The sequence below is a fragment of the Haliotis cracherodii genome, unplaced genomic scaffold, assembly GCF_022045235.1.
Source record: "Haliotis cracherodii isolate W230 unplaced genomic scaffold, xgHalCrac1.p SCAF_19, whole genome shotgun sequence".
Lineage (NCBI taxonomy): Eukaryota > Metazoa > Mollusca > Gastropoda > Lepetellida > Haliotidae > Haliotis > Haliotis cracherodii.
The window spans coordinates 9,672,173-9,699,726 of record NW_027266274.1 but is presented as its reverse complement, the minus strand read 5'-3'; the positions used below and the strand labels follow the sequence as shown (position 1 = coordinate 9,699,726).

General features: G+C 40.7%; 1 pseudogene; it reads left to right on the top strand.

Moving 5' to 3' along the window:
- On the top strand, positions 1-25,860 carry LOC139466745 (MAM and LDL-receptor class A domain-containing protein 1-like; annotated as a pseudogene).
- Positions 25,861-27,554: the final 1,694 nt, after the last annotated feature.

Genomic DNA, 27,554 nt, shown 5'->3' with positions numbered 1-27,554 from the left:
ACGGGGGAAAGTGGCTTATTTCATTGCTGTACAACCGAAATAAACGAATGACCGGAGCTTCAGTCGTGCGTTTGTTGGCGCTAGCAGTTGGTTGTTCAGGTACGTTTTGATAAAATTATATATATTTATATAATTTGGTGGCATACGACATGTATATTTTGTTCCGGATCATATTGTTCATATCATTTCATGGTATATGTTGTTTACCACAAATATTTATATATTGCATATATTTGCATGTGCCTCGATAACACACATGACGATGACTCGTGGTTTTCAGCAACCCATCTTTATCGTAAGATGCGACTTATGGATCCAGTGGATTGGTTGATACATGTCATCGTATCCGAATTAAGTAGATCGCTGCTCGTGATGTCAATCCCCGGATTGTCTGGTTCAGACGTGTATTTATCGTGTTTTAGATGTTTAACGCCGCCCTCAGCAATATTCCATCTACATGACGGCGGTCTGTAAATAATCGATTCTTGACCAGACTATCCAATGATTGACATCATGCGCATCGATTAAAGCAATTGAGATACGATTACATGCATCAACTAAGACAGCGAGGCTGACCGCCCGATCCCGTTAGGGTTGCTGAAGACCAATTCTGATTCGGAATCTTCACGGGACGACTATTTACGTCCTATAGCTGATAAAATCCTGAGTGCGGCGTAAAACAAACAAGCCTTAATATCATTACAATATGTTACAATGGTAATTCATATCTACTTGCGTATTCCTCTCATTCTGTGGCCCGTGAAGACGCCGGGGTAGAATAGGTCTTCAGCAACCCATACTTGCCGTAAAAGGTGACTATGTTTGTCGTGAAAGGCGACTAACGGGATCGGGTGGTCAGGCTCGCTGACTTGGTTGATGCATGTCATCGATCCCAATTGCGTGGATCGATGCTCATGATATTAATCACTGGATTGTCTGGTCCAGACTCGATTATTTACAGATCGCCGTCATATAGCTGGAATATTGCTGAGTACGGCGTTAAACAACAAACCAACCAACCAACCAACCAACCTCTCATTCCGTACGTCGTTTTGGCACATATGTGAAAACATATAGCAAAGTTTGTATTAACTAACACAATTATAACCTATTTACCTTGTTAATAACAACCCGAAGAATAAGTGAGACAGTTCTATGGACATACAACTTCTTTATTGCAATGAATGCAACGTTTCGGTGTAAACTCGTGAAGATCCGAGTCAGAATAGGTCTGTAGCAACCCATGCTTGCTGTAAAAGGCGACTATGCGTGTCTAAAGAGGCGACTAACGGGATCGTGATCGGTCGCTGACTTTTTTTATGCATGTCATCGTATCCCAGGTGCGTGGATCGATGCCAGTGATGTCAATCACAGGATGGTCTGGTCCAGACTCGATTATTTACAGAGCGCCGTCATATAGCTGAAATATTGCTGAGTTCGGCGATAAACAATAAATAAACAAACAAACAAACAAACAAAACGTTTCGATGTATATCTATTTTTTAGTATTTATTTATTCAACACTGTTTAACAAATCATAGAATTTAGATTTTATGAGTTAACTTTTACTTTTGTTATCTCGACCCTTTATCTGAGAAAGAATTTGATTTACAATTCATATCCCGAAGCTCTTATTGTCTCGATGGAACAATATGTGTCCCGAGCCGTGATATTGCTGGAATATTGCTAAAAGAGGCGTAAAACCAAGCTCACTCACTCAATCACTCTTATTGGCTCGAATGTCAAATATTACTTTCAGCTTCATTCTGACGATAGTTCTCCATCTGTTCCTCTGTTGATGCCCGCTAATGAGGCTGCTGACGTCCTCATTATAACATTTGCATTTATATCCGCATTTGTTCTTTCAGCTGTCAGCGCACAACTGGACTGCAGTTTTGAAACCGACTTCTGTCAGTGGACAAAAGATCAAGGACTCGACAAATTTGACTGGATGCTGATGGACCAAATCGTAGTTACTGGACCGACCGGCAGTACGTCAATACGTTTTTTATTAATAATACAACTGTTCCTACTTAAACTACTATTTCAGCTGCTACAAAACTTTCTATGGCCCTAGTATCTCTGTCCGCAAGCACAAAACCCGACACGAGTCTTCACTAGTACAAGTTACCACGCATGCACGTTGCTATATAAATGAAATAAAAGCGACCTTAAACCCCTTTTAAGGTCACCTCGCCTCATATTTTCCTACCGAAATAGCATATGATTTTATGGAATAACTGATGATTCCAACAACACTTTCCGTTTACTAAGGGACACAGCTGACCAAATTGTCTAAAGCTCTGCATTTCGCAGTGCAGAATGCGTCCCCATGATAGGGTCACTCGTCTTTGTATTGAAACCAAGTTTACCACTGATAAGGATTCTTGATTTAGCAAAATACCTTGATTTGTTATGGATTTGTGGGTTTACCGTCTGCAGTCTTGAACGTTCACGCCTTGATTTGTTATGGAATTGTGGGTTTACCGTCTGCAGTCTTGAGCGTTCACGCCATAATTTGTTATGGATTTGTGGGTTTACCGTCTGCAGTCTTAAACGTTCGCGCCTTGAATTGTTATAGATTTGTGGGTTTACCGTCTGCAGTCTTGAACGTTCGCGCCTTGAATTGTTATGGAATTGTGGGTTTACCGTCTGCAGTCTTGAGCGTTCGCACCTTGATTTGTTATGGAATTGTGGGTTTACCGTCTGCAGTCTTGAGTGTTCATGCCTAGATTTGTTATGGATTTTTTGGTTTACCGTCTGCAGTCTTGAACGTTCACGCCTTGATTTGTTATGGATTTGTGGGTTTACCGTCTGCAGTCTTGAACGTTCGCGCTTTGATTTGTTATGGATTTGTGGGTTTACCGTCTGCAGTCTTGAACGTTCACGCCTTGATTTGTTATGGAATTGTGGGTTTACCGTCTGCAGTCTTGAGCGTTCACGCCATAATTTGTTATGGATTTGTGGGTTTACCGTCTGCAGTCTTAAACGTTCGCGCCTTGAATTGTTATAGATTTGTGGGTTTACCGTCTGCAGTCTTGAACGTTCGCGCCTTGAATTGTTATGGAATTGTGGGTTTACCGTCTGCAGTCTTGAGCGTTCGCACCTTGATTTGTTATGGAATTGTGGGTTTACCGTCTGCAGTCTTGAGTGTTCATGCCTAGATTTGTTATGGATTTTTTGGTTTACCGTCTGCAGTCTTGAACGTTCACGCCTTGATTTGTTATGGATTTGTGGGTTTACCGTCTGCAGTCTTGAACGTTCGCGCTTTGATTTGTTATGGATTTGTGGGTTTACCGTCTGCAGTCTTGAACGTTCACGCCTTGATTTGTTATGGATTTGTGGGTTTACCGTCTGCAGTCTTGAGCGTTCACGCCTTGATTTGTTATGGATTTGTGGGTTTACCGTCTGCAGTCTTGAACGTTCACGCCTTGATTTGTTATGGATTTGTGGGTTTACCGTCTGCAGTCTTGAGCGTTCACGCCTTGATTTGTTATGGATTTGTGGGTTTACCGTCTGCAGTCTTGAACGTTCGCGCCTTGATTTGTTATGGATTTGTGGGTTTATCGTCTGCAGTCTTGAGCGTTCACGCCGAGCTTTCAACAAGAAGCATGCACGCCGTGCTATAACTGAAGGACTGGTAAGACATGCATTAAAATGCAATCACCCAGACACTGTTGTTTCTGAAGAACTCTCTCTAACGTTGTCCGCAGAGGGACACTACGCCTACGTCGACTCTTCCGTTGGTGGATATGGAGACAACGCACAGTTGATCAGCCCGAAGTTGACGATCGCCAAGGGTCAGTCCAAATGTCTCGTCTTCCACTACAACATGTACGGAGAGCACGTCAACGCCCTCAACGTGTACGAGAAGACCAACGAGAAGAAACTCATCTGGACGCGTCATGGCAACATGGGAACCAACTGGATGGAGACAAGAATCAACCTCCCTGAGGCTACAGACTTTCAGGTAGACAAAGGCTTCTCAAATTGTAAGACTTTGTGTAAGATTTACATGCGTACTAGATATATTCGATCCGTGTTAGAATTCATCTTGAGAGGCGACAAATGGAATCGGGTTGATGTATGTCATCATATCCCTATTGCGTAGATGTCAATCACTGGATTGGCTGGTCCAGACTCGATTATTTACACGTTAAACAACAAACAAACAAAAAAGATTGTGTGTAATGTGATGTTCATCCGTCGATATGACGTCATCGCCTTCGTGACGTCATGGCGTTCTTTGTGTTTGAGCAGTATAAGTAATTTCAATGTTTGCCATAACATCGCGGTTTGAGATGAGCATTTCCTTGGCTGATATAAACTTGCAGTTGAGAAAAGCATATTTACCAGTGCTCAATAGCAAGTGACTTTACCATCGTCAGGTTGTGATCGAGGCTGTTCGAGGACAGGGAGAGAAAGGTGTCATCTCCATCGACGACACGAAAATTATCAACGGGCCTTGTTCTCTGCAAGGTAATAATTTTAATGGTTTAATACCTCAACCAAGTGTAAGTAACTTTAATTCTACCAATGTGTTACTAACTCGACTAAGTGTTACTTACTTGATTAACTGTTACTTACCTGAACACTCCTGTTGTTACTTACTCGGCAAAGTATTACCAACTTAAATACCCCAGTTAATTACTCGACTAGGTGTTACTAAGGTGTACACAATCGACTAAGTGTTCTTAATTTGAACACTCATAAGCGTTACTTATTCAACTCAACATCTCACTTTCTCGACTAAGTGTTACGTACTCGACTAAGTGTTACTAACTTCAACACGCGTAAATGTTACTTACTCGACAAAGTGTTACTTAATCGACTAAATGTGACCAGCTCGCCCTAAGTGTTATCAACACCTAAGAGTTCCTCACCAGGCTTAACACATATCTGAAATTCTATATTCAACCATAGCTGTATGCGTCTGCCAACCTCTTGGCTAAGGTCAACTTAACAACAGGTTGTTATCCTGACTACAGAGAATGTGTCACTTTCTCTTTATTGTAACAATTTCCATACCTACAACTACTGTACATACATACACACCAGCTTTCATTCTTTGTTTGTAGGGGAGGAAGGGGGTGGGGGGGGTTGGCGGTCGGGTAGCCTAGTGGTTAAAGCGTTCACTCGTCACGCCGAAGAACCCGGGTTCGATTCCCAACATGAGTACAATGTGTGAAGCCCATTTCTGGTGTTCCCCGCCGTGATATTGCTGGAAAATTGCTAAAAAAACAAACTCACTCACTCACTTGTTTCTAGGGAGACCAGACTTAATTCACCATTATATGCTTTTGACAACAGTAAATATGTCTGACGTCTCGTTATTTAACAGTTACTTTACAACACTAATTAAACAGTGACAATGTGATAGGACCACCTGGCACTATAAACAACGGCTTGAGATTAATGAGAAATGGGAACCAAATCATTGTCAATGAGCTTAGTCACCCTTTCAGATGGTTACATGGAACAGTACTCTCCACACGGTGGCAGCACTGTGTAATCTGACGCCTGTCCTGTTCTGCATTATTTCAGAACGTGTATTGAGCTATAATACTAAAATATATGCAATGTTCTCGTGATACCATGTTAGCGTCTGTCCCCGCTCTGGTGAGAAGTCCTGGATGCCGGTACTGACGCCACGCAGCTTCGAGACCATCAAGGCAGGGGTAAGAAATTACTCGTTGTGATTGACAAGTCCTGAGCCTCTCATAGACAGCTTTGATCTGAGGACATTAAAATGATTTAATTTTCAACATGATCCCATTCCACATTGCCAGCGATGTTTGCAGAATGTTAAACCAGTTTCTTAGAAGTCCTTCTCTCGGCTCTACAAACCATTCTCCACAGCTCCTTTTCCAATGGAAATAGTTTCCGACTAGATCTTGTTTGGGAACAGATGGAAGTGTGACAAAGCAAGATCAGGACAATTATGTGGACGAAGAAGGAGTTCAAAGCCACACGCATGGCTTGTAGTCATGGCAATGACTGATTTGTATACTGGCGCATTGTACTGATGGAAGAGCACGCAGTTTGTGTGTTTCCCGCGTCTCTTGGTCGTACTTCCATCCTAATTGCCTCAGTGGTGCAGCATACTATGCTCCGTTTACTGTCTGTCCTTTTAGGAGGATCCACAATGATGACACCCTCGTCGTCCCAGAACAAGGAGACCGCCTCCGTGGTCTAGTGGTAGAGCGTCCGCCCGGAGAGCGGAAGGTTCGATCCCAGGCCGCGTCATACCAGAGATGGTACTTGTTGTTACCCTGTCTGGCGCTCGGCATTAAGGGCCTAAAACAAGGACTGGTCGGCTCGGAGTCAGTATACTGTGTCTCAGTGGGGTATTCATGTTAAAGCTGCGGCATGGTATCTCAGTGAGCTAGCACTATAAATCGGCATCAGTCCGGACTAGTACAAGCAGCAACAAACACACACACACACACACACACACACACACACACACACACACACACACACACACGTACATGCACGTCGCTATATAAGTGCAATAATCATAGGCGCGACGTTGAACCCAATTTCACTCACCTCACCAGAACAAGGATGTCATAACCTTTCCAGTTGATCTGATGGGGCAGTCAGACAGTGGCGATGACAAATGCTTCCACTGTATTGACTGTTGTTTGGATCAGTGGTGAAGCAGGGTTTCATCCATAGTAACAAATCGTTGCAAGAATATTTCTGAATCAGCTTCGTACAGCTAGATTATCACGAGACATGGTGTGCATGGCATGTTTTTTATCAGATGTCAGAAGCGTGTGCACTCAACGAAATGATGCTTTTTTCATTGGCAACATTTCTGTCTTAATGGAATGTACTCTCTCCTGGGAAATGCCCACTGAACTAGCAATATGAAGCTTAGTCAATCTCCGGTCAGTCGTCGCTATATCGTGGATTCTCGGGATCGTTTCTGGTGTGGCTGACGTCACAGGCCTTCCAGAACGGGTGTCGTCTTCAAGGCTGTCCCTGCCACGCTCTAACGCTGCTGCCCGCATTTTAACATTGGTCCAGGAAGGGGCATCCCTCCCTTGCGGTGTACTCATATATTTATTAATGGCTTTAAGTGTTAAGGTCTCTTTAAATACGGATATATATGTTGCTCTAGTGACGCCGACGAAAGCTAAGCCTCAGTCAGCAACAACTCCAGGCATCAGTACATTAAAGCCGACATCAACTACTCTGAGGAGGTCCACTGTTCAACAAAGTAGGTATACATTTTTTTAACTTTCACTTTTCCATACTTTGAGTCAGCTGAATGTGCGTGATGCAGATCTTAGACGTTTCTCACTGAGGGGAACTACGAACACGGGTATGGTGCTGACAAATCTAGAAACAGAGAATTGCGGCGCCATAGACGACTAGGATACCCTTGCCAGAAAGTTTGGAACAGTAAGGGGACACGATGCCAGGGGGGGGGGGGGGGGGTAGGGGGGATCAATTCTATATGCAGAATTGCATTCCGCAATGTTGCCAGTTTTGCCCGCGTCAAACCCGTGCTCGTGGATTTCAAGTGGCATACGTCTACGACCGGCATCACTTGAACTTTCCAGTCCTATTACGAATCAAATAGCCGTCATATAGCTGAAATATTACCCAGTGCGGCGTTAACCAACAAACAAACAAAACGTATCAGATTAGTATTCGTTAAATGTTATTGATCCATTTTGCTGAAACGGTTGATGTTTCACGGGTTTCAGCGTCCAAGCCTGTCACCTGCAGTTTTGACAACGATATGTGCTTCTAGATTCAAATGAAGAACGACGACTTCGACTGGACGCGACATCAGGGATCCACATCGTCCATGGGGTCGGGGCCCCAGAGGGACCACACAACAGGCAGTATGTAACACTATCCACCCGACAAACAATACGAAATGTATTATGGTGATGATAACAATATAAGTACTACTACCTCAACAACACCACTACCACTAATACTACCACAACTACACATACTAATACTAATACTTATACCACTTCTGCTGGGGCGGTCGAGTAGCCTAGTGGTTAAAGCGTTCGCTCGTCACGCCGAAGACCCGAGCTCGATTCCCGACATGGGTACAATGTGTGGAGCCCATTTCTGGTGTCCACCGCCGTGATACTGCTGGAATATTGCTAAAATCGGCGTAAAACCATACTCACTCACTCACTATACCACTTCTGCTGCTGCTAAATGAAATAAGAAGGTGAGGTGAAATGGAGTTTAACGTCGCGTCAAAGGTCATCGCACTTATATAGCGACGTGCATGTACGTGTGTGTCTGCTTGTACTAGACCGGACTGATGCCGATTTATAGTGCTAGCTCACTGAGATACCATGTCGTAGTTTAACATGAATACCCCACTCAGACACAGTATACTGACTCCGAGCCGACCAGTCCTTGTTTTAGCCCCCTAAATGCCGAGCGCCAGACAGGGTAACAACAAGTACCATCATTTAACGACTTTTGGTATGACCGGCCGGGGATCGAACTCCGGACCTTCCGCTCTCCAGGCGGACTCTCTACCACTAGACCACGGAGGCGGTCATGAAATAAGAATCACATGGGGTAGTCAAAAAGTTTACAATGTGTGCATCAGGCTTTGAGTATTCTCGTGTTTTTTGTCTTTTTTGGTGTATATTGCTGTGATATGTATTGATTCATCTATTGCCAGCCTTAACAGGAGAGGCGACTACACTGGACCAGGGACCCGTGAAGATCCGTCTCATCAGTAGCCCATGCTTGCCGTGAAAAGCGACTATGCTTGTGGTGAGAGGCGGCTAACGGGATCGGGTCGTCAGACTCGCTGATTTGATTGATGCATGTCATCGTATCCCAATTGCGTAAACTGATGCTCATGATGTCAATCACTGGATGGTCTAATGCAATAGTGGTAAAACTATTAGCAGTGCGATAGTAGATAGCTTTACCTTCCCACAATGTAGACCGTTTAACATTTGACATGATGACAAATACCTCCACCATGACCTGAGGGATGCATGTTTGTTGAAGGGGTTGGCCTTGGACATCAACGAATGAAATAGAAGTGATGATCAAAATATATTAGTCTGTCATGAAATCGATAATAGTGTGGCATCGATTGTAATTATTGATATTTCAACTTATCAAAAATGTATTGGCAACAAATCGATACAAATCGGCTCTTTTGATTGCCTGTCCTCGTGCGCCGATGGCGTGGACCGTTGGTTTTGCTTTGACTCAGTTCTTTGGCTTGTGCAAACAACGAGCATGATATGATAGTCAGTTGGCCACTAGAGGAAAAGATGCTTAGTTGAGATATTCGTTCCCACTTGTTCCTGTATACCTTAAACCTGTTCTATTGCATAATGAGGTATCTGTATACAAGCTTGCAAGTGTGTGCGTGAATTTTCAGGGGGTAAAAATTGCATAAATTGAAGGAAATATGCATCATTTGACAACATTGGCTGTAACATTTATATATAGCCATTAAACTATCCAAATTATGTCTTTGTGTACAGGTAATATATTCGGTTATCTGAATTTGGCAAACATTTTGTGGTATACAAGAAAATGTGGGAACGAAAATGTTGTTTTTCAACCCTGGCCAACTGACTATGACTGGAGTATCGCTGACTGTAGTGTACGCGCACTCCCAATCTATGGGCGCAACATAAGGGTCGAGATATTGCTGGCATATTGCTAAATGCAGCGTAAAACCCAATTCACTCACTCGTACACCGGTGCGGTGGGTTAGCCTAGTGGTTAAAGCGTTCGCTTGTCATGCCGAATGCCCGGGTTCGATTCCCCACATGAGTACAATGTGTAAAGCCCATTTCTGGTGTCCCTCGCCGTGATATTGCTGGAATATTGCTAAAAGCGACGTAAGACCATACTCACTAACTTGTACACCGTTATTCACGGAATGATTTCAATCCTGTTTGTTTCAGATGGGTTTTACCTTTACGCAGAGGCGAGTGGACATACGTCCTACAAGACTGCCAGAATTCAGAGCAAGACCATCACCTCTCGCATGGTGACCCAGTGTCTGTCTTTCTGGTACCACATGCACGGCGACCACATCGGCACACTCAACGCTTACATCAAGTCCACCCCCACCATCGGCAGCCCGGTGTGGACCAAGACAGGAGCCCAGGGATTGAACTGGAAACAAGCACAGATCACCGTATCCAGAGGGCACACGCCATATTCAGTAAGTAGAAGACATCGCATGATTATGGGTTCAAGGGATTTTAGTAGTAGTAGTAGTAGTAGTCGTTGTAGTTGTTGTTGTTGTTGTAGTAGTATTGGCATTAGTAGCATTGGCAGTAGCAATTATCGTGGAATTAGTCGCATAAGCAGTAGTAGTAGAAGCTACTAATAGCAGTAGTGGTGTGGTGGAAGTGGAGGAGGTGGTGGTGATAGTAGTAGTAGTAGTAGTAGTAGTAGTAGTAGTAGTAGTAGTAGAAGTAGTAGTAGTTGTAATACTACTGCTACGGCTACTATTAATGATGCCAAAACTACTAATACTGTTACTACTACTGCAATTCTACGACTGCGCACTACTGCTACTGCTACTAATGCTACTGTTACTACTACTTTTACTGGCTACTGCTACTGCCACTACTACTACTGCTACTGCTACTGATCCTGCTCCTATACTGCTACTGCTACTGCTACTGCTACTACTGCCACTACTACTACTGCTATTACTACTACTTTTACTGGTTACTGCTACTTATACTAATATTACTAATACTATTACTATTACTACTACTGCTACTATTGTGTTTATTACTTGTATCTTAGTGAACCTTATTTTGCTATTTTGAAAAGTTGTTGAAATGATGACATGTTGTTGCAGGTTGTCATTGAAGCTGTGACTGCTAACGGGTATAGGGGAGACATTGCTATTGATGACGTGGGTTTGGCAGATGGAGCATGTACAGGTACATTATATTGCAGTTCAATTCTACTGATGACTATCCGCCATCATCAAATATATATTCATGCAATAAGGATATTGAGGGGTTTTTTTCATTTCTTTGGGTTACGATGACCTAAGGTCATGTTCCCGTATTTTACAAATTTGGAACGAATAATAAAAGGATAAAAGTTTAATGTTACCTTCATAAATAAAAGCGCCAAAACCCTTTCTATTATCATAAGAAATTCCTCCAAAAAGAACACTCAATAGTACGATTCAGCCTATGTCAAAAGTATCTGTTTTTGAATCGCAATGAAATAGTGATGATACCAGGTTTTCGCAAGAATTCGAGCGTATCCTGCCCCACCAGTGGCACCAGTCACAAACACCTTCAAGGGCAAGTCAATTGTTCACCTGAAGAAAAACCGGGAACATATGTATGACATATAGAATACAACTAAATTACTGGTTTGTGTGACACCCAACTCACTCACCCACCCACTCGCTTTTTGTTCAGGACCGACTGTCCACAGCGCTGTCCACCCAGGTCAGGTCGTCAGGAAATGTGACTTTGAAGATAAGTCAATCTGTGGCTACACCCAGGACAAGACGGACACCTTTGACTGGACGTGGACGGCACATACAACGTCCAGCTACGGCACAGGACCTAGCAATGACCATACATACGGAACAACAAGTGGTAGGTATCTGTGAGGTTAAGAAACTAGGATTCCATTCCCAGATTCGCCCTGAAGGTTTCTAGATGCCTTGCCTTCGCAGTGCGTTTCACCAAAGTGGTAAACGTCTAAAACTGGAATATTGTTGGCGTTGAACCAACACTCTTGGTCGTCTACGAGATGATGACGTTATGGGTCTGATAGTTCTGGAATGATATACCGCGTTAACGGCAACTAAATTTTCAAAGTTTTATCTTTTTTGTCATAGTTTGAGAAGGAAAGTCCGTGATAGGAAGTGGTTTATGAACTTGTAATTTGAACATGCAATTTCAATATGGAATCATTTTCGATATACATGTTAAAAAATAACCACATAAAAATGCAGCTGACATCGTAGAGTAACGCTATGATACAGCCGAGGCACAGAACCCAGCAACGACCATACTTACGGAACATCAAGCGGTAGGTATTTGTGAAGTTATTAAGACTCTTGGACCGATGACAGCGTGAGACATATTGTGTCAATACAGTAAACTACGGTTATAACGAACTCAAAGGGACCACTAATTTTAGTTCGTAATAACCGTAGTTCGTTATAAGCATACATACAGCATATAAACAAGAAATGACCGGGACTGAAAAATAAGATCGTTATATCCGTCAGTTCTTTATAAGCGTGTTCGTTATAAACGTAGTTTACTGTACTTTCAGTCAAAGAAATCTCTCTATTAAATACCTTCTCTGTCCCTATCATCGACATGGACCGGCGTCTGTGTCAGTACTATTTGGTTTCACAATCTGAGGTCTACATCACTTCAAGGTTTTCCCCTTCACCAAGGTGACACTCCTTGTTAAAATTGAAATACTGTTCAAAACTCACTCACACGTGGAAGGATTCCCGCCCGGATGATGACGTAGAACTGATGGTTATGAAATGATGTAATCAAGTTAACGCATGTTTATTTCTTTTTAAAAAGTTTATGCTCACCTTTTCGAAAATACCTTGTATCAGCACCATGTTATAGTGATTGACAAACACATGCTCATGATACAGTCGGAATCTTAAAATCAACTCTGATTTTATAAAGATTTCTTGTGGCTGTGGAAATGATTTTCTCTCTTATATTTAGGAATCTATAACTTGAACTTGTAGTTAAAAGATGGTCAATTTCGATATGTGGACAATTATATCATTATAAAATTCAGCTGACGTCGTATATTAATATTTCAGACAACTAGTGGAGATACAGAGACGAATATCACCACGAGACGATATTCATTTAGGGCCTACTCCATAACAAGCATATACACCTTGGTCTCACTTGATAACAAATATTTTTTTCGTGATAACCGAGATTCAGGATAACCAGATTGAACAGAGTGTTTTCATCTATTTTCGTTCAGGGCATTATCTGTTCACTGAAGCATCTTCCCGTAGACAGGGAGACAAAGCACGCATCTTGACGCCAGTCTATCATGACAGCCAGGCAATGTGCGCCCAGTTCTACTACCACATGTACGGGTCTACGATGGGAACTTTCAACGTCTATGCTGAGGTATGTCAAATTCATATTTTCATGGTGTTTCTCTGTATACAATCGTTTTGATGTAAAACTACAGATTCATATTATTTTCGAAAAAAATACTAATATTTATTAATCAAAATTGAATCATGAGATGAAAAGTATTTTTATATGAGTATTGGGTGATCCTGACATTAATTTTTATTGTAGTTTTAAAAGAATATGATCTCACGTATTTTGTCAAAGTTATTTATGTCCTATTCATAGAATACCTATCTGAAATGACCGGTAATGATATTATCCCCGTACGGTCATATATGTATGTATATGTGTAACATTAAAAACTCGTTGCAGGTCGGAAATAGCACAGGTCGACCATTATTTTCACGTCAGGGTAACCAGGGCAACAAATGGACAGTTGGTCAGGCAACAATCCCAACATCCACTGCAACTTCCGCTTTAGGATACCGGGTGCGTAGTCTACAACACCTCCCCACCCCTATAATGCACTGTTCTATTCTGATACGTCTGAACTACGAGGTGAGGTGAGGTGAAGTTTGGGTTCAACGTCGCATCCAAGATTATTGCACTTATATAGCGATGTGCATGCACGTGTGTGTGTGTGTGTGTGTGTGTATGTGACTGCTTGTACTTGTCCTGATGCCGATTTATAGTGCTAGCTCACAGAGATACAATGCGGCAGTTTAACATGAATACCCCACTCAGACACAGTATATTGACTTTGAGCCGACCAGTCCTTGTTTTAGCCCCTTAAAGCTAAGCGCAAGACCGGGTAACAACAAATAACATCTTTATCGTCTTTTGGTATGACGCGCCCGGGGATCGAACACACGACCTTCCGATCTCCGCGCAGATGCTTGATCCACTTGACCACGAAGGCGGTCCTGAACTAGGAACTAAGCGGCAATTCATGTAGAATCAGAAATGATGGTCATATATCGGTTTCACACATTTTATCACTATCACTATATTCATTAAATCTTTAATGTCTGACAATAAGAAATTGCATTCATCATTTTATCAGCGAAATATATAACGTGTGGCTAAGGTCTTATGACAACAATTACCAGAACGATCATAATAAATACTTTGTATGGTATTTAGATGATGTTTGAAGGCGTCCTAGGCGCAGGCTTCAGATCAGATATAGCACTGGACGATGTCAGTTTCACCGTGGGTGCATGTTCGATTCCTGGTAAGTTAACATTTGTACGAAAAGATTTCACCTACCAGTTTCATTTACGCTACTGCAGCACATGGTATACAGAGGACTTCACTCCACTGATATAACATAGATGGACACAATGATTGACCAGATTGATCTTAACCCCTGATACCTGACTGTTAACATTTCTTTCTTGTAAAGAGAGAGCTGTCACTGTCCGGTTCCCGGTTCCTGGTCCAGAATTATCGTTGTAATAAGTGCCCTCTGGAAATTGAAATATTTCCTCAGTGTGATAATTGTATTTTAACTTTTAGATTGGCCTTCAATAGAGTGTGGTACTATCAGTTATTTCCCAATTGATGTTTGTCAGTTCAAGTCGAGATTGTGTATGCTATTTTAAGCTGAAAGAGCACTATTGTGTGTCTGTACGGGGAATTAGTCCTATGTTACTTTCTTCATCTACAGGTGACTGCACATTCGAATCTGGTCTGTGCACTTGGAAGAACACTGCCACTGGTGATCAGTTTGACTGGACTGAGGACGACGGTGGGACGCCCAGTTCCTTTACTGGACCTTCTGTTGACCACACCCTCGTCACGCCAGGAGGTGAGCAGCCGAACATTTCATATACAAATCATGTCATTATTATTTAATGATGGTAAAGTGAATAAGGTAAAGGTCCGACCATTCGCTGAACGTATATTTACCACCACCTTTCTCAAAAGCCGAAATGACACGATTATCAAACCGGCGTTTAAACCTTCATGTCATGATCACCGTTTTTCAACAATGATGCCGACTTAAACGGTCTTAGAATATTTATAATTTTTACAGTATATTACTTTTACAGTTCTTCTTCCGCGCGGGTTCTTGAAGTTTTTTGGGGTTTTTTTAACATTTTTATTGTTCCCAGAGTTGTAGATTAATACAGTATTCCGTCAAAGACATATTTCGGATTGCACAGAATGGCACAATACACTCTTTAAAAAATTAAAGAGTTGGAAACAAACATTGTCCTGTTTCAAACCAAAACGGTTGCAACACACAATCAGACTCAAACATATCATGTATCAACAGAGAGCTATGAATCAAATGCTGAGAATAAAGGTGACCATTTTTTGTTAAAGTTATTTTTGTCATCCCTTTTTATATCAATAAATTTCTCGATTGAATATATGTTTTGAAATAGTTTTAAAAGTATATCTAATTTCGGTTTGGTTCCTTTAATTCCACTTACATGAATATGCCTTTTCCCCAATAAAACTACATGATTGATTAAAGTATTAAAGTAGTTAGAACCAAACCAAATAAGATATTTTGTCAATTTATTTTTTGTGAAAGATAATTGTTAAGCCAAAGTTCGAGATCATTCCAAAATTGTTTAGTTTCATTACATTCCTAAAAGACATGGCTGACGTCATCATTGACTGCATTAGAAAAGCTACAAACACCGTTGTCCACAAGATTCATTGTTATTAGTTCCTTCTTTGTGTAGATAATTCCATGTAGAATCTGTAATAAAAATCTAAAAGTTTTACATCCTTCAGTTTATATCTATAAACAGTAAATATCGTTTTCCAATTAAAATCACAGTGAAAAATTTATTGCCATTTATCACAAACTTTAAGATTATTTTCATTTGATATTAATTGATCACAGAAAATTCTAGCGCCTTTTACAGGCTTCATCAGATCACTCAAGCAACTGTTTATATACAAATTCTGTAAAATACTTTTTCTAGTTTTCTTGATTGTTGTTTTCCATGATTCTGGTATATTGAAGATTACATATCTATAGTCTAATATTGTACCTTTTATCGGATATTTTAGTTTCAGTTCTTCAAATGACATCAGTCCGTTTCCATTGCATATATCTTTAATTGAGAAAAATCCACTATTAGCCAATTGCTTTATGTAGTATGTTGCTTGTTTGAAGTTGTGGTTAAGCCATAATGGTTGGGACAAAATTTCTTCTATATTATCAACGTTAATAATATTTTTTTTACAAAATTTTGCAGATTTTGTCTTTTTAATTCAAAGATAATATCATATAACAACCTTGTGTTTTCTGAAATAGATATTCCTGGAATAAATCTGTTGATTACTATGAATGAGCAATTCCAATGTTGATTTTATACGGTTTGCAATACAAGTACTAATTATTTAATATAGTACATTCAATAAAGTTATTGGTGTCCAGTTTTTTATCATTGTTCTGTCTTTGTTTGATCTTGGTATACAAGTTATAACTCCTCCTTTCATTGTCATACTTATTTTGTTATTAGCAGAAGTACTTTTTATCTGTAAATCCAGAATTTAAGTTCTTTCCAGGAAACCTTTAAAATTTCAATAGGAAAGACATCAATCCCGGGACTTTTATTGTTTTTCATGTTTTTAACTGCCAATGAAATTTCTTTACGCTAATAAGTTTTTCATTTGGTTGCCTAATGTTGGAGTCTCTAAATTTGTTAAATTTTCATAACTTCTGTCATCTTCTGTGGGTTCTTGAAGTTGTTGATCCTGCATTTTTGCGTCAGATATACGAATTTGACAACCCCTTAGTCGATGACGTGAAGTGATCTAACCAGAGACCCCTTGATAATGTATAGAAGTTATCAAGAAATTTTCCATTTTAGCAGATATTGAGGTGATTGTTCTCACGCCATGCCGAGGTCAAAATGTAAAAGTTTAGGTCAACACCCAAATTGTATTGAAACAGATGCTATATCACGTCGGGTCAGTCCCAAGTGAAAAAGAAACAAAGTGACAGAGGTAATATGATAGAGATACGCGAACATGACTACCACTTGAGATCATGCTGTTTTATTTTCAGGCAAGTACCTCTACATTGAAACCTCGGCCCCACGACTGACCGGAGACAAGGCGTGGCTGGTCAGTGAAAGTTTCCCTCCCGTGACATCCAGCGGCAGGTGCATCAACTTCTGGTACAGCATGTACGGGGCTTCGGTCGGTACTCTCAACGTCTACATCAGAGTGCCAGGTAAGTCGAACGTTCACGGCATTTCTGTCATCATGTTAATATGTTCAAATTCATAAAGATTATTGTCAACTGTAAATACAAGATTGTCTAAATTATATATTATCTTACGGTGTTAATTGTTAACTATTCAGATTTATTCTGTATATTATCACTACTTACAATGTGGAAAGGGGTTTGTCGTTTTTATTTATTGCCATTGTAACACAATCGTACACCTGTATATGAGCAATAAACTTTAGTTTGATAAATACAATTTTCTTTGACTTTGACATACATTATATCCATAATATACACGTTAACATCAACGTCCTCATAGTATCAAAATTAATTTACTCGTAGACGGTACTTTGATACACCCAGATTTTTAATAATAGAATATTTGATATGGCGATGACGTTCATACTCTATTGCTGTCATAGTCACTTAGTGGCAAGTACACCAGTCTCGAACTAATGGGTATCGATTAGCCAGAATCCGTATGTCAAGTATCCATAGTATTGCAGTACTTTTATCATCTAAAATAGTATTGTCTAGGAGGCTTATGTACTCATGCAATTTCGGAATACTTATGCAATATTACACGTCCATTTCATCATTCCATCAGAACATCCCCGGTAGGTGATCATGGTTGTTGAACAAATTCCTCAAAATTCCTGAACAGGGCGAGCTGACGACATGATCTGGCATCAATCTGGTAACCATGGCGACGCTTGGTTCAGTGGTCGGGCACCAATCACAGAGAAGACAAAGAGTTACACCATAGTGTTTGAAGGGATCCGTGGAAGCAGTTACACTGGAGACATCGCAATTGACGACATCATCTTCACGACGTCGAACTGTCGAAGTAAGTACTGAGTCACACAGTAGCAATCAAAATTAAATAATGTAAAATCATCTGGGGGTTTTATAATTTGTACACCATTTTATCAAACGACAAACGAGAGGATAAACTTCATTCCTTGATCCATATCTATCTCCAGAGGTTCTTGACAATTTGTTTAAAATATGTAAGCCAATTTGTAAAATGTTACATGTCCTCATTGATAACATATATGTAAAACTAGGGGGTAGAGACGTATACATCCCCATGGGCACAAATTGTGCTCACCTTCTTGATGATGTGTTTCTTTATGCATATGAATCGGAACTACTGCTAAGACTGACAAAGTCAAAACAAGAACATTTGGCCAAGAAATTAAACTTAAGAGTCAGGTATATCGATGATCTGATGTTTTTCAATAACCATTACATAACCAATTTCCTTCCATTCATTTACTCACCTGAACTAGAAATAAACGAGACCAGTGAGAGTACCTCATCTGTGAGATATTTAGATGCATTAAGATACACACAACCCACTCTCCTAAAGGCTGTATGACAAACAAGATTGTCAGCTTTACCTGTTCGTCGAGCAATAGGTTCTTTCTACGAAGATTTTCAAGAGCGTCATTCTACTCTTGTCAAAAGTTGTTTGATCAACATTGAAGGCCTCACTAAAGCTTTCAAAAACTGTTATTGTGGACATGTAGAGGGCATTTCCAAATTTGACCTCGGTGACAAAAAGTGTGTCCGATGCAATTCCATAGTTTGACTTGTACAACATGTTCCAACATGATGGTCAAGCGAGGTTAACCTCAAGTCACTCTATATTCCAAAACTTTTATATTGTGTTTCAGTTTTCCCCAGTGCAGCTAGACCAACAGTGACCCAGGAACCAACCATTCGAATAACAAACGTAACCAGAACAACGCCGAAATCAACATACAGCACTGCACCAAACCTGAAACCTTCAGGTTAGCATTTCAAAATATCGCGTAGTCAGTTGTGACGTTATGTGGTCGCTAGCAGCTGAATGTTCAGGTACCTTATGATGTCTTTAAATAGTTTCTGTTTACATAACCATTGATTTCATCCAGCATACATTATGCATGTACTCATAATCCATATTTTGTTCGAATGTAAAAGTATTTAGTTTAACCTTTTCCCATCAAACATTTTTTCCAGAATTTTGAGGTCGATGCCATTTGATAGTTGGGGATTTTTTAAACTTTATTTTTCGAGTTTCCATGGCAACGACTTTGGCTTACAATATTTCTTGCCTTGCACACAATATTCATATTCGTGGGGGATATGAGTATCTAATGCTTGTTGTTGCCGTTTCAGGGCTAGTTCTTGCTCTTTAACTTGATAGAGGGTCAAGAAACAGTTCTGAAACATCGTTGCAAAGAATGAGGTTGTTATCCATAACGTTAACTTCCGCGCCGAACTGCAAAATGAAGACAAGTACAATGCTGAGTGGAATAATTAACTGTATGAATCACTGATGTCATTACAGTATTTCCACAGTGGCAGAGATGACAAAATCCATTCCATATTCATAAGAAGTCTTTGCTAAAAGTAAAAGAGATCGTACGTCGATTGTACGATTCTAACTATATCATGAACATGTGTTAAATAATCACTATCAAATACATGCAGTGATGATATCAGGTGTTTGCGAAAAGGTGAGCTTATTCTGCCACACAGTTGGCAGCCGTCACAAACACATGCAAAGCAAGAAAAAAACACCTGAAAAAACATAGGAATATATCGTACAAGTCAAAATGCTGATTCACATTGGGAAATGTCCTCCACATAACACTTTTCCTCCCCATAACACTTTTTGAAGGCTTCATTGAGGCCTTGAATGACTTCTTTTGAGTTTTCAAATCCGAGAATTTATCCATTTATCCATTCTCGGATTTGAAAACTCAAAACAAGGAAATTTGTCCAAGAAGACTAACTATACTTCAGGTATATTGATGATCTGATATCATTCAATAACCATCAAAGAGCCAATTAAGTTCTTGTTTCACATGGAGATCTATGCGTGAAGATTCAGAGCGACAAAAAACATATCAGCAATAAGGGGAGCACAATTGGTAACCAAGGGGATGTCTACTTCTTTCCTGAATATCCTACCTAACTGTGACCCAGGAACCAATAATTCGAATGATAACCACAACCACAACAACGCAAAAATCTACACTCTGCACCAAACCAATACCGAAATCTACAGGTATACCTAACGTTTTTCTGACGATTGTGCACAGTTAAGCTGTCACTTTTCTTTTAAATTTGTATGCTTCTTAAAACAATAATCACTATTTCATTTTGACGGTTTCGGTAGCCTGGTGCTTGCACGGGGACCTCATCAATTATCTATCATTGATGACTCCTGCTGTGACACAGCTTAAAAGTGACTACTAGCAGTGAAAGACAAACTCTCTCAATCTTTCAATGTTGAAATTAGCCTCACGATCAGCACTGACAATATGTTGTCAGTTATCATGTGATAGTCATGTAAATGAAACTTGTTCCTCTTCGGGTTTTATTTATTCCATTTTTGAAAACCTAAAATTACTTCAAATGCTAAGTGTAGGAAATCATTTTTCATTTTTTTTTTTAGATTTAAATGTAATTGTGCTGAATTCAATTTTTCTTTTATGTACCAACTAATTATGTTTAATCCACATCGTACATGTTATATCAATACCTTTATCTCGAACATTCAAGACAAGGATCGTCAAACGTTGGATAGGTGAGGTGAAAAATGGCTTAACGTTGTGCTTAAGAGTATTTCACATGTGTTGCTGCTTGTACTTGTCCGGACCTATGCCGGTTTTATAGTGCCAGCACACTGAGATACCAGGCCGCAGTTTAACCTGAATACCCCACTCAGTCACAGTATACTGACCCAAAGCCGGCCAGGCAGGGCAACAACAACCTGCTGATACTGAAATAATCATGGTTACTCACAATTCAACCAATCATTTGATACAGGAACAACAGTGGGCTCCTCGTCAAATACCATCGCTGATAAATGTAACTTTGAGACCAATGACATCTGTGGATTCACTCAAGACCATTCTGACAAGTTCGACTGGACAAGGATGCGGGGGTCAACCTCTTCCTACGGCACTGGACCTGCCAGTGACCACACTTTGGGGACAATGTCAGGTATGAACGTCCATCCCTTCTTTCACAAACATTGGCAGTCGTGAGTTGCTGGATGTCTGTTTCTTGAACCGCACCACCAGGCTAAAGTTACAGCAACTTCCAATGGTCATGTGTTTCTCTCAACAACCATTTACAATATTATAATTTATGTGGTCCTTAAGCAGCTAGATTGTAAACGGGATTGCCTGAAGGGGCTTTCAACCGGCTTTGATTCTTGAAGTGTCGTCACTTTCAAAGGATGCCAGCCTTACTCTCAGAGTTCCCACCTTTCCCACTTTCTTGATGCAGGTTCCTTCATGTATATTGAGACCTCCTCTCCAAGAAGAGCCGGTGATGATGCTCGACTGATTTCCTCCATTTTGTCTGGACCCACGACACCATCATGCGTCACGTTCTGGTATTACATGTATGGATCCTCAGAGGGTACTCTGAATGTCTATGTCTTGAGAAATGGTGCCAGGGGTTCTCCTATTTGGCACTTGTCAGGTAAGACGTTGTGGTATTGTCAAACTTTGCATTCTCCTTACGATAACTGCCGGCGTTTAGGAGGCCCAGTGGTCAAGTTTATGTCCGTCACACCGTAGGACTAGTGAAGCCCCCTTTTATGTACAGTGCATTGTTGGAAAACTACCAACGCCAGCGAAAAACCATACTCACCCAATCACTGGATTGTCTGGTCCACACTCGATTATTTTCAGACCGCCGTCATATAGCTGGAATATTGCTGAGTGCGGCTTTAAACAACAAACGTCACGTCACGTCATGTCATGTCGTGGGCATATTCACTCGTCAAGCCAAAGACTTGGGTTTTGAATCTTAGATGGGCTTGAAGCCAAATCTTTCAAACTCCTACGTGATATGGCTGGGCAATGCTTAGACGGCGTTAAATCTACATTCACTAACTCTATTTAGATCAAAGTACAGTTCAATCATTGGTTTGATACTCTTGAAAATATGCAATTACAATAAGAGTAGTGTCAAGATGAGATGAACGTTCCATGTTATGTTCAAAACATATGGTACGGGTGCTCAGCCAATCCCCGATTAGGATCCTTGGATGTCCGTATCACAGCCGTTCTTGTGGGTTGCATCAGTGGTAAAAAAAAGGCGTTACCCAATTCACTCACTAACTCCGCACTCGTTAACAGGAAATCAAGGTAACTCATGGATGATGGCCATGGTCTCTCTCACGACTGTTTCAAGCAACACGCCTTACCAAATTGTCTTTGAGGGCATCGTGGGAAGCAGCTATTTGGGTGATATTGCAATCGATGATTTCAGCGTGACAGCAGGTGCCTGTTCAACAAGTCGTAAGTTGCATGTCTAATAACGTTAATAATTTAAATAAGGGCACCGTCTTCCTCTTCTTGCATCGATAGGTGTCATCTAAATGAGCAGCTGTAACTTCCAAAGGGAATCGAACCCTGCGTAACCATTCACTGACTCAGGCAGATGCAACTGAGATTCGCACAAACTATGATTCATGGTTCGCCACTGTCGTGCTAATGCTCGCTAGTTTCACTGACAGTTTAAACATGTATGACCTGCGTTGCAAGCGATGTTCAAGCGAGGTCATCCCAACCTCACTCATGATATCAAAGCATTCGTTTTGTGTTTCAGCTATTCCCAATTCAACTAGACTGACTGTGACCCAGGAACCAATAACTCGAAAAATATCCACAACCAGAACAACGCTAAAATCAACACCCAGCCCCAAATCAACACCGAAACCTGCAGGTTAGCATAACGTATTTCTAACGGATGTGCACAATTCAGTTATCACTTAAATCTTAAGTTCGTATGCTTTTTGAAACAATAATCGCTATTTCATTTCATTTTGACGGTTTGAGTGCTTAAAGTGTTGGTCTGTTTAGCCGAAGACCTTGGGTTGATTTTTTGCACGGGGACCTCATCAATTATCTATCATTGATGACTCCTGCTGTGACACAGCTTAAAAGTGACTACTAGCAGTGAAAGACAAACTCTCTCAATCTTTCAATGTTGAAATTAGCCTCACGATCAGCACTGACAATACGTTGTTAGTTATCATGTGTTAGTCATGTAAATGAAACTTGTTCCTCTCAGAGAGAGCACCTTTTGTTGTTTTTTCAATCCATTTTGGAAAACCTAAGATTACTTCAAATGCTAAGTGTGGGAAATCATTTTCATTATTTTTTTAGATTTAAATGTAATTGTCCTGAATTTAATTTTCCTTTTTGTGACAACTAATTTTGTTTAATCCACATCGTACATGTTATATCAATACCTTTAACTCGAACATCCGAGACAAGAAACGTCAAGTGTTGGATAGGTGAGGTGAAAAGTGGTTTAACGTTGTGCTTAAGATTATTTCACATACGTATGTGTTGCTGCTTGTACTAGTCCGGACCTATGCCGGTTTTATAGTGCCAGCACACTGAGATACCAGGCCGCAGTTTAACCTGAATACCCCACTCAGACACAGTATACTGACCCAAAGCCGGCCAGGCAGGGCAACAACAACCTTCTGATACTGAAATAATCATGGTTACTCACAAGTCAACCAATCATTTGATACAGGAACAACAGTGGGTTCCTCGTCAAATACCATCGCTGATAAATGTAACTTTGAGACCAATGACATCTGTGGATTCACTCAAGACCATTCTGACAAGTTCGACTGGACAAGGAGGCGGGGGTCAACCTCTTCCTACGGCACTGGACCTGCCAGTGACCACACTTTGGGGACAATGTCAGGTATGAACGTCCATCCCTTCTTTCACAAACATTGGCAGTCGTGAGTTGCTGAATGTCTGTTTCTTGAACCGCACCACCAGGCTAAAGTTACAGCAACTTCCAATGGTCATGTGTTTCTCTCAACAACCATTTACAATATTATAATTTATGTGGTCCTTAAGCAGCTAGATTGTAAACGGGATTGCCTGAAGGGGCTTCAACCGGCTTTGATTCTTGAAGTGTCGTCACTTTCAAAGGATGCCAGCCTTACTCTCAGAGTTCCCACCTTTCCCACTTTCTTGATGCAGGTTACTACATGTATATTGAGACCTCCTCTCCAAGAAGAGCCGGTGATGATGCTCGACTGATTTCCTCCGTGTTGTCTGGACCCACCACACCATCATGCGTCACGTTCTGGTACTACATGTATGGATCCTCAGAGGGTACTCTGAATGTCTATGTCTTGAGAAATGGTGCCAGGGGTTCTCCTATTTGGCACTTATCGGGTAAGACGTTGTGGTATTGTCAAACTTTGCATTCTCCTTACGATAACTGCAGGCGTTTAAGAGGCCCAGTGGTCAAGTTTATGTCCGTCACACCGTAGGACTAGTGAAGCCCCTTTTTATCCACAGTGTATTGTTGGAAAACTACCATCGCCAGCGAAAAACCATACTCACCCAATCACTGGATTGTCTGGTCCACACTCGATTATTTACATACCGCCGTCACATAGCTGAAATATTACTGAGTGCGGCGTTAAACAACAAACGTCACGTCACGTCACGTCACGTCACATGGTGGGCATATTCACTCATCAAGCCAAAGGCTTGGGGTTTGAATCTTAGATGGGCTTGAAGCCAAATCTTTCAAACTTCTACGTGATATTGCTGGGCAATGCTTAGACGGCGTTAATTCTACATTCACTAACTCTATTTAGATCAAAGAACAGTTCAATCATAGGTTTGATACTCATGAAAATATGCAGTTACAATAGGAGTAGTGTCAAGATGAGATAAACGTTCCATGTTATGTTCAAAACATATGATACGGGTGCTCAGCCAAGCCCCGATTAGGATCCTTGGATATCCGTATCACAGTCGTTTTTGTGGGTTGCATCAGTGGTAAAAAAGGGCGTTACCCAAATCACTCACTAACTCTGCACTCGTTAACAGGAAATCAAGGTAACTCATGGATGATGGCCATGATCTCTCTCACGACTGTGTCAAGCAACACGCCTTACCAACTGGTCTTTGAGGGCATCGTGGGAAGCAGCTATTTGGGTGATATTGCAATCGATGATTTCAGCGTGACAGCAGGTGCCTGTTCAACAAGTCGTAAGTTGAATGTCTAATAACGTTAATAATAATTCAAGTAAGGCAACACCTCTTTCTTCTTGCATCGATATTTGTCTTTTAAATGTGACGTCAACATTGTTAATCCGGGAAATTTCACCTGCTTCGTAGTTGGGTTTCACTGCACTTGCCAGAAGAATCAGAATCACTGGGGTACATTTGGACATTTGGGGTACATCATTTATCATATATTGTCCTAAAAAAGATTAAACTCTGTTCCACAGTGCAACACAAACACTGTGAAACTAACTGCAGTATAAAAACTGGTTGTTGTTATTGTTATTGAATATAATCTGATCGTTGTTACAGGTGTTTGAAGAAGGCGAAGAGAGATGCAACGACTCTCTGAGAGATATGGCTTCGGACCACCTTACTATTGTCAAATGATGCTGTTATCGTGCGATGCAGTCCAAAAATAAACATCTTGATAAAAAAAAGCTTTGTTTTCTTTTTTCATTTCACATTGCCGAAAGTTTGAAAAGCTTTCCCAAGAACGGAAAAACATGATCTCTCTTGAGGCACCACTCGATGTAGCCACATATGTGACAAGAAAGATAAATGTTAAAACTGAAGTAGTATTGTCAAAATGTTTATTTTATCGACGGCCATGATGATTAGGAATCGAATCATTTTTCAATACTACAGTGATACCAAAAGCATATCACTAAATAGTTCAACATTGATACTTTCTTGTCATGACACCACTGTAAATTGTTCAGCATGTATACATCCTTATCAATATGCCACTGTAAGTTGTTCACATGGATACATCCCAATCAGTATACCACTGTTAGTTGTTCACATGGATACATCTTAATCAGTATACCACTGTTAGTTGTTTGTCATGTATACATCCTTATTATTACACTACTCTAAATAAAAGCGACAAAACCCTTTTCATGTTCATGAGAAACTCGAGTCGGGTGTACTATGTCATGAGCATGTGAATATGTATCACTATCAAAAAATGATGCAATCTCAGTCAAATACATTGTACAGTCGATTGTACAATTTCAACTATATCATGAACATATGTTCATAAATCACTCTCAGGTATTCGTGAAAAGGTGAGCGTATCACATGTCACAAACGCATGCAATGGCAAGTCAATTGATAAAACACATGAACATACGTACTGTCACAATAGGGAATGATATCGGTCATTACATCACTGATGCGTCAAGTTTGGAAATGTCATCCACATATCTTCCATAAAACTGTTTGAAAGATTTACTGAGGCCATCAAAGTTCCATGTACAATTAAAAACAGCATGTTGAGCATTGGGTGGTTTGGGTGCAAGTGTAGTACGTATTTCTACTGGACCTTTATCAAGTGGAGAGAAAACAACACCGCTGCTTGTTAAAGCAGATGCATAAGAGGTAGCGGGGTGACAATGTTACTGGCGTCTGTTTTCGAGACACTGCTTCCTTATACTTCTCACACCCTCAGTCGACACCACTGTGATGACCTCTGCAATTTCGACAATGACCCACACCATCAGTCTTACAATTTTCAACTTCATGGTCCCCACTACATACTTGAACATACTTGATTTTTACTTTGGCACCTTCTTGCTCGTTGTAGATAAATATGGATACGAATGTGCCGCGGAAGATGGTGGTTTTCTTGTTCACTCACTCGTGATAAGCACTCGGCATGACTGATGTTTTGATTTACAATTTATTTCACATCAATACCACAGTCAACAGTCAATGTGATGCCTTTGTCATGCCTTTGCTCTGGCCGGTGGGGTAGCCTAGTGGTAAAAGCGTCCGCTCGTCACGCCGTAGGCCCGGGTTCGATTCTCGACAGGGGTACAATGTGTGCAGCCAATTTCTGGTGTCCCCCCGTCGTGATATTGTTAGAATATTGCTAAAAAACGTAAAACCTTACTCACTCACTCACTCACTCACTCACTCACTCATTCACTCACTCAAGGACACAATACATCGCGGGCTACCTTCAATTCATCAAAAGATTTGCAATGAATTTCTAAATCCCCTCGTGAACATCACGAGTGAATGAAATTGGACTCGAGATTTTAAGTCTCAATCGAGGGTCAACAGGCTAAAGAAGACAGCAAATGTCTAGGTTTAGTTCAAACATGTTTTATCATAAGAAAAGGATTGCGCACAGGTTATCAGAAGGCCCTCTCCCTTAGATGTACACGTATGTTTATTTACAATTAATAA